This window comes from Papio anubis, chromosome 7 (genome assembly GCF_008728515.1).
Source record: "Papio anubis isolate 15944 chromosome 7, Panubis1.0, whole genome shotgun sequence".
Classification (NCBI taxonomy): Eukaryota; Metazoa; Chordata; class Mammalia; order Primates; family Cercopithecidae; genus Papio; species Papio anubis.
Genome location: NC_044982.1, coordinates 113,367,130 through 113,374,887, shown reverse-complemented (window position 1 = coordinate 113,374,887; position 7,758 = coordinate 113,367,130). Strand labels below are relative to the sequence as shown.

General features: G+C 56.2%; 2 long non-coding RNA genes across 2 annotated transcripts in view; one reads left to right on the top strand and one right to left on the bottom strand.

Annotated features, from left to right (window-relative positions):
• The window catches only part of LOC101026501, a 9,910-nt gene extending 2,608 nt beyond the window's left edge, over window positions 1-7,302 (top strand). The window contains exons 3-4 of the long non-coding RNA XR_004185089.1: window positions 42-43; window positions 7,292-7,302. This is a non-coding gene — a long non-coding RNA (uncharacterized LOC101026501). The remainder of the gene's footprint in view (window positions 1-41; window positions 44-7,291) is intronic.
• LOC116275786 lies at window positions 2,227-7,332 on the bottom strand. The gene is made up of 3 exons (XR_004185090.1): window positions 6,396-7,332; window positions 6,137-6,240; window positions 2,227-5,846 (listed from the first exon to the last, which is right to left on the bottom strand). It is a non-coding gene; the product is annotated as an uncharacterized LOC116275786 (long non-coding RNA).
• Window positions 7,333-7,758: the final 426 nt, after the last annotated feature.

The following is a 7,758-nucleotide window of genomic DNA, read 5'->3' as shown; positions in this document are numbered from 1 at the left end:
GTGAAACCCCATCTCTACTAAAACTACAAAAAATTAGCCAGGCGTAGTGGCATGCGCCTGTAGTCCCAGCTACTCAGGAGTCTGAGGCAGGAGAATCACTTGAACTCAGGAGGCGGAGGTTGAACATGGCCAGGATCTGAGCTCTGCATGGCCATGGTGACCCTGAGCCAGGTACCCCTACTTTAGTCTCAGTTGTAACTCTGTCTCATGGGGAATGTCAGCCCTAAGTAAGCCAGGGTAACCAGAGTTCCCAGTAGGGACCAAGACCAAAGGATGCAGGGGTCAGGCCTGTCCCGGAAGGTCAGGCTAGACGTGGGGATCTGTAAAGCCGGGGCAGCCAAGGGCCTACCCTTCAGGTTACAGGTATGTGGGTCCTGGTGTAGACCTTCACATGCCATCCAGAGACCCAACCCTAGGGACAGTTCCTCTCAGGCTGGTAGCAGAGAGTTGATCCTTGTACTCACCCCACCCAAAGCTCTGAAATGAGGGGGCCTGTGGCTCAGGGAAAGACTCTTCAGGAAAAGGTTCTCAGGGACAGGGAAGGTTTGAGCTGGGTCTTAGGGCAGCCAGAGAGGTAGGTGACAGGCCCTCTCACAAAGCCCGTCAGAGAATGCAGGAGGGACACAGGTGTAGTGTCGGGAATGTTCTGGAAGACAGGAGGCAGTCTCCCACTCACAGATGGGGCCGAGTAGTGAGGTCAGGTCCACACACCAGGAGAAGCTGGTATCCACACACTGGTGCACTTTGTTTCTTGTTTTAGAGACAGGGTCTTGCTCTGTTGCCCAGGCTGGAGTGTGGTGGCTCAATCATAGCTCACTGCAACCTTGACCTCCTGGGTTCATGCAATCTTCCCACCTCAGCCTCCTGAGCACCTGGGACTATAGGCACATGCCACCATGCCTAGTTTTATTTTTTGTAGAGACAGGGTCTCGCTATGTTGCCCAGGTTGGTCTCAAGCGCTTTCCAATTCAGCCTCCCAAAACACTGGGATTACAGGGACAAGCCAGTGCTCCTGGCCATGCTGGTGCATTTTGGTTGCCATGGTGTACAGGAGGTATGAGCTGGGGGGCAGAATCTGCTCCTGGACCTCTACCCAGGCCTGCACCCAGACTGACCCCTGGGCTGCAGGGAGCAGGTGTGGAGAGAACGCAGCAAGCTAAGTCAGTGATAGAGACCTAGGCTGGGACTAGGAGAGGTAGGCCTCCAACCCTCAGCCTAGTGGCCCCGCCCAACCCCTTGGAGCCAAGTTGACTTCCTAGGAAGCCAGGCATGGAGGCCAGCACGCACCTGAACTGAGGACAGAAGACTCTGATGAGAGGGAGGGGGAGGCCTCTGACATAGTTTGGATACTTGTCCCATCCACATCTCATGTTGAAATGTGATCCCCAATGCTGGAGGTGGGGCCTACAGTGTGAGGTGTTTGGGTCATGGTGGGAGATCCCTCATGAATGGATTAGTGCCCTCCCCACGGTAATGAGTGAGTTTTCTTATTTTTTCTTTTTCTTTTTCTTTTTTTTTTGAGACAGTGTCTCACTCACAGCCCAGGCTGGAGTGCAGTGGCACGATCTCGGCTCACAGGAAGCTCCACCTCCTGGGTTCAAGTGATTCAATGAGTGAGTTTTCTAATAGTTCACTGGAGAGCTGGTTGTTTAAAAGAGCCTGATGCCTCCCCTCTCTTGCTCCCTCTCTCACCATGCAACACGCCTCCTCCCTCTTTGCCTCCTGCCAGGAGTAAAAGCTTCCTGAGGCTTCACCAGAAGCCTAGCAGATGCTTGTACAGCCTGCAGAACTGTGAGGCAAATAAACCTCTTTTATAAATTACCCAGTCTCAGGGTCAGGAGTGGTGCTCACTCCTGTAATCCCAGCATTTTGAGAGGCCGAGGCGAGTGAATCACTTGAGGTCAGGAGTACAAGACCAGCCTGGCCAACCTGGTGAAACCCTGTCTCTACTAAAAATACAAAATTAGCCAGGCATGGAGGTGTATGCCTGTAATCCAACCTACTTCGGAGGCTGACACATGAAAATTGCTTGAACCTGGGAGGCAGAGTTTGGAGTGAGCCGAGATCACACCATTGCACTCTAACCTGGGTCACAAGAATGAAACTCCATCTCAAAACTCTGTCTCTACTAAAGATACAAAAAATTAGCCAGTCATGGTGGTGCATGGCTATAATTCCAGCTACTCGGGAGGCTGAGGCAGAAGAATAGCCTGAACCCAGGAGGCGGAGGTTGCAGTGACCTGAGATCGTGCCACTGTACTCCAGCCTGGGCGACAGAACTAGACTTCGTCTCAAAAATAAATAAATAAACCAGTTTCAGGCGTTCCTCTGGTGCAACGCAAAATGGGCTAATACAGCCTTCACGCTTGGTGTCCACTGGACCTGACAATCAGGGAAGGGCTGGTCTTGACTCTGCCACTAACAGGCAGACTATGACAGAGCAGTTCCCCTGCTCTGCCTCAGTTTGTCCTCTCTCAGCTGAGCAGAGCAGGGATAATTGCTTCTCATATGGGCCACAGGACAAAACAAAGCCCTGAGTCCCACAGGAAGGTAGGTGGGCTATGTCCAAGGAAAGACAGACCTGGGGCAGTATTTTATGTCCCCAGGGTGGCAGAGGGACATGGAGAAGATGCCTCCTTTGTGGGCAAGGGAGAAGGGAAGATAAGCAGAGAGGCGCCAGACACCTGCCTCACCCCCACCTCCCCCACCCCACACCAGGCCCATTCCCACTTAGCCCCCAACTCAGGCTGCACCGTTCTCCTTATGGTCAGGGTTGTGGCCAAGCTGACAGAAGCTGACAGCTTGGATTCATCAGGGACAGCATGTAGTGTAGGTGATGTGCAGGACGGAAGTGGGAGGGGACACGGGAACCATGGTGTCAGGTCTGGGGCTGCCAACATGGTACCTGCCCTGGCTGTGGGCAGACCATGCTGGTCCACCCTGCCAGATGTGGCCTCTAATTCTAAGGTCTCCGAGTTCCAAGCCAGGACTGGAGCCAGACTCCCTTTGGGGACAGGGGACACAGTCCACATAGACATCACTTGTGCTTTGGGCAAAGCCAGCTGGACAAATGAATGGGAGGGGCCCCGCTGGAGGGTAAAACTGGGCCTGGACTACTCAGACCTGCCTCTGTGACAGGACGGTCCCGTCCTTCCAGTCAGACTCCTGAGCTGGAAGCCCACCCAGCCAGGGAGTGGGGAAGGGGTGGCCTGCAGTCTCCCTTGAGTCTGCAGCCCCTCCCACCCAAGGGAGCTCCATAAAAAAAGATGCAGAAACATCAAGTGCTCCTCCCAGCTGCTGGCTGCTTCCTGGCGTGGCCTCCAGGACCCTGGATAAGTTAAGATGGGGCTGCCAGCAGCTGGGGGCAGGGGGAAAGCTGGGTCCCCAGGGTGGATGCCTAGCAGGAACATGCAGGTATGGCAAGTGATGGGCCCTCAGAGCTGAGCCCCTTCTGCCCAGGGGGCCTTGGTGACACACCTGCTGCTGAGCTCAACCCAAGGAGTCAGGGCCTCATGCCAAGCAGCCTCTCTGCTTGCGAAGACAGTCCTGGGATCGTTACCCCTCTGCCCAGGGCTCAAGTATCCAGGCTGTGGAAGGGCCAGCAGTCAGAAAGAGGGAGGCCGTGGGTGTGGGTCCCCTAGCAGTCAGGGGCCTTGGTGGACAAAGCCCCTGTGAGGGGGATGAGGGGGAAAGGAGACTGAGCTGTACCCCCCACCCTGAGATCTGTGGTACCGGGCTCCAGAGGGGGACCTGGGGGGAGACCAGCATGAGACGAACCGCTACTGATGCCTTTGAGCACCTACTCTACAGGGCTGGGCCAGCCGGAGGTTGGCATCAGAGGAGTAGGCCAGGGGCCACAAGTAATAAGGCTTGGTCTGGTAGAGCTGTGACCCTCTTCATCCTCTCCTGACTCCCCAGCTGACCTTCATCCTCAGACCTCTGCAGAACTTTGACCAAGTGGTGGTAGAGGAATTCTAGGGGCTCTGGGGTGGCCCTGGGTGACCCAGGGCTCAGACCAGGGTTCTGGGGTTGAGGGCAGGAGGCTGGAAGAGATGACCTCCCCTAGTCCTGCAAGGTTGCGCAGGCCCCTGAAGTCTGTGATGATTCTCCCACCAGTCCAGATCCACTGACACCTTCAGGCTGGCACCAGCCTGGGCCCTCAGGTGGGACTGTGCGCGCCAGTGTCTGCACACCCTGGGGGAGGCAGAGGGCCTCTTGGTAGACACAGCCATCCCAGACCTCGGTCAGTACCTCCTTCCCTCTGCAGGCCTCCTCCCTCTGTCCATCTGCCTCCTCCACGTGCCCTGATCTGAAGCCTGCCTCCCCTGCTCATGGAGCCTTCCAAGATGCTCCTAGCCCCACTATCTGGTCCCGCAGCACCTTCTGAGTGCAGATTCTGCCTTCTCAGAAGTCTGGGAGGCGGGGCCACGCCTGGTCATAGCCTTCTAGCTCTGCTCTAGGCACTCCTGGCCCCAAAGCCTCCAGCCCGCTGGACACCTTCATCTCCAGCTATGCCATGGTTCTCCTTATCCTGGGCCTCCTGCTCGCCATAGTTGCCCTTGTCCTGGTGACTGTCTGGCTGGGCCCAGGCTCCTTCCTGAGGGGCAGGCTGAGAATTTGACACCTTGAGCCTTTTAGCCAAGCTGAGAAGATTCCCCCACCCAAGCCCAGCATCTCCTCATCCTCCAGCTGGGGCCACGGGATTTGGGGCCAGAGGGGTGGGCCTGAACCCAGTGTCCCCGCCCTTCTTGTCAAGGTGCTAAACTGGAGGGTATGCCTTGGGTGCTGACTTTCCCAGGAACTCAGAGCCAGAGAAGGCCAGGCACCAGCCCGAGGTCACACAGCCAGGGGCTCCTTCCCTCCTAGACCCCCAAGGACTGACTTGCAGGGCTGGGACAGAGGTGGGGTGGGGTAAAGCAATGCCTTGTCAAGGCAGGGAGCCCCGCTCCCATCCCCAAGGTGCATAAACTCGAGGAACACCCCTGCTCCCATGTCCATTCTCACTCAGGGCCCTGCTCCAAGTGCTTGGCACTCACACCAGCCTCCCGCCCTCCATGCCATAGGTATGGGTCTCATTTACAGAGGGGGAAATGGTGGCCAAGAGCCTCCCCCAGGACACACAGCTAGACCACACAGAGGTCTCAGGTGCAGCTGAGGGGTCCACAGTCTCTGCTGCCCCTTCTGCCACTCATGCTGCAAGAGACCACACTGTGGAGAGGGAGGAACGAGAGTGAGCTGGGTGCTCACACATGGGGCATGGGGGACTAGGGAAGGTTCAGCCAGGAGGAAAGAGCAAAGTCTGATCCTGTACGTACACATCACAGAGCCCACGGATTCAGAAGACCCAGGGCCAGGTCCCAGCTCTGCAGCTGCTCAGCATGTGACCGTGGTTAAGTCATCTCCCTGGACTCTCCATGCACTTTGCATGCTGCGTGCACCTTCTAGAATGAGCACGGACACTGGCTGGGCTCATACTTACTGCATAGGTTGCAGACCCCAAGTGCTTCTGCAAGGGGCTTTGCTTTTCCTCATAAGAGTGGCACAGGCTGGCCACGTGCTCTGGGGGTAGAACGGAGTAGCTCTGGAGGTAGCAGGTGGGAGCTGGGCTTGGGTTCCTGGCCCAGACAGGGCAGGGTACACCATAGGGTCACAGGGCCTGGCCCCCTCTCTAGCAGCCCTTGGCCCACAGGCTGCCCGGCTGCCCACCCACAACCCATACCTTTGGGCAGCCCCAGCTGCTGCAGTTCACTGGACATGCATCCACCATCGACACTGTGCTTGACCGCACTGGAGAGGATGAAACAGCACTGCCACTGTGGCCTTCACATCGCCTGACTCTGAGGGACCTGTGGGTGGGACAGGGGGTTTCACTGTGGCCCCAGCCACTCCCTTTTGCCCTATTACTTCAGCTAAAAGCCCCCAGGCCTTCTGGAGCCACAGGCACTGCTACTGCTCCACCAGGAGCTGGCAGAGGACTGGAAGGTGGGACTGTCAATGTCTTTCCTTCCCTCATGCTCCTCCACTAGGGAAGGTAAGTTAAGGATGCTGCTGGGAGGGGTGGGGGGCCCCTCTGTACCAGGAACCAGGCCGAGGTCCCAGGGTTGCCTGGGGCCTGTGAACTTAATGGGGTACTCACCAAACTTGACCATGAGCTTCATGATCTTCTAATACTATGAGGAAAGGAGACCTTCAGAGGCTGCCAGTACTCTATTCACCAGCCCCTCACCCCTAGCCTGGATCCTGCAATAAGGAACAGAGAGGCTGGAAAGAAGTATGGGAGGTGCCCAGAGAGGTTGACAGGCTGGGTCACCCATCTCCCTGGGCCTAGTGCAGAGCTTCAGGGCACTGGGGGTCATAAGGTCATGGAACAATGGGGTGCTGGGTCTTGTACTCACATCATTCCCCCGTCCCAGCAGCTCTTTAGTACCTGGCTGCAGAGCAGCTGCAACTTCACAGAGGACTGGAAGGGAAGTCCTTACATCAGCCAGGCTGGCGAACCTCACGCCTCCTTCCTGGGGACTGGCTCAGAGCAGGCCAGCCGCTGATCACGGTCACAAAGCATGGTAGCACAGGCTGAGAGCACTGAAGCCCTAACCCCAGAGAAAACTCACCATCATCTACACCCACAATCCCCAGTCCAGTGCCCCTCCTCCACCCAGACTAGACCCTGTGCACTCAACCATCTTGGCCAGCGTGCTGATCTCTGCCAGGACCCAGTCGGGACAGTCCAGATCACCACAGAACCGGAACCTCTGCAAGGGAGGGAGGCAGGTAATCAGGCTGGAGGGAGGGCTGAGGTGTGGCCAGGATCCGTGTCTCCCACACTTCTGTCCAGCAGGAACCCCTGGTCCCCATCATAGATGGATGCCCTCTGGCCACTTGTTCTCCCCTATCACCAGGCTGTTGAGTGAACTCTCTCCTGATCCACCCTGCCACCAAACCCTGCTCTGAGGTCTACTCCAGGCATTCATCTGCTCAGCAAACATCAATTGAGTGCCTTCTCTGTGCTAGCTCCCACTGTAAGTGTTGGGGTACAGCAGGGGATAAAACAAAGTCCCGGGCCTCACAGAGACGAGTGACCTCTCTCCTCTTCCCCATATCCACACAAGTCCAGCCACTCCGGCTTCCCTGCTGCTGTTCAGGGACACCAGCCTTGCTCCCGCTGCCATGCCTGCTGCACTCTCTGTGTGGCTTGCTATCTTTGATTTCATTCCACTCTCTGCTCAAGTCACACCTCATCAGACCAGTCCTATTTATTTATTTATTTACTTATTTATTTATAAAGATGGAGTCTCACTCTGTTGCCCAGGCTGAAGTGCAATGGTACAATCTTGACTCACTGCAACCTCCGCCTCCTGGGTTCAAGCGATTCTCCTGTCTCAGCCTCCCAAGTAGCTGGGACTACAGGCATGTGCAATCATGTCTGGCATTTTTGTATTTTTAGTAGAAACAGGGTTTCTCCACATTGGCCATCTTGACCTCGAACTCCTGATCTCAGGTCATCCGCACAACTCAGCCTGCCCAAAGTGCTGGGATTATAGGCATGAGCCATTGCACCCTGGCAGGCTGGCCCTTCTTGATCATACTTCCTGAAATAGCCCCTCACACATGGAAATTTTGGGGGCGGGTGGATGTGTTCATTATCTTGATTGTGGTGATCCAAGAGCCAGGAATATTCGGTCTTTACTTGTTCAGCCTCATCTTTCCCTAACCTCCAGGTGATACTCTCCCAGCTACGGGAAATGCATTCATTCCTGG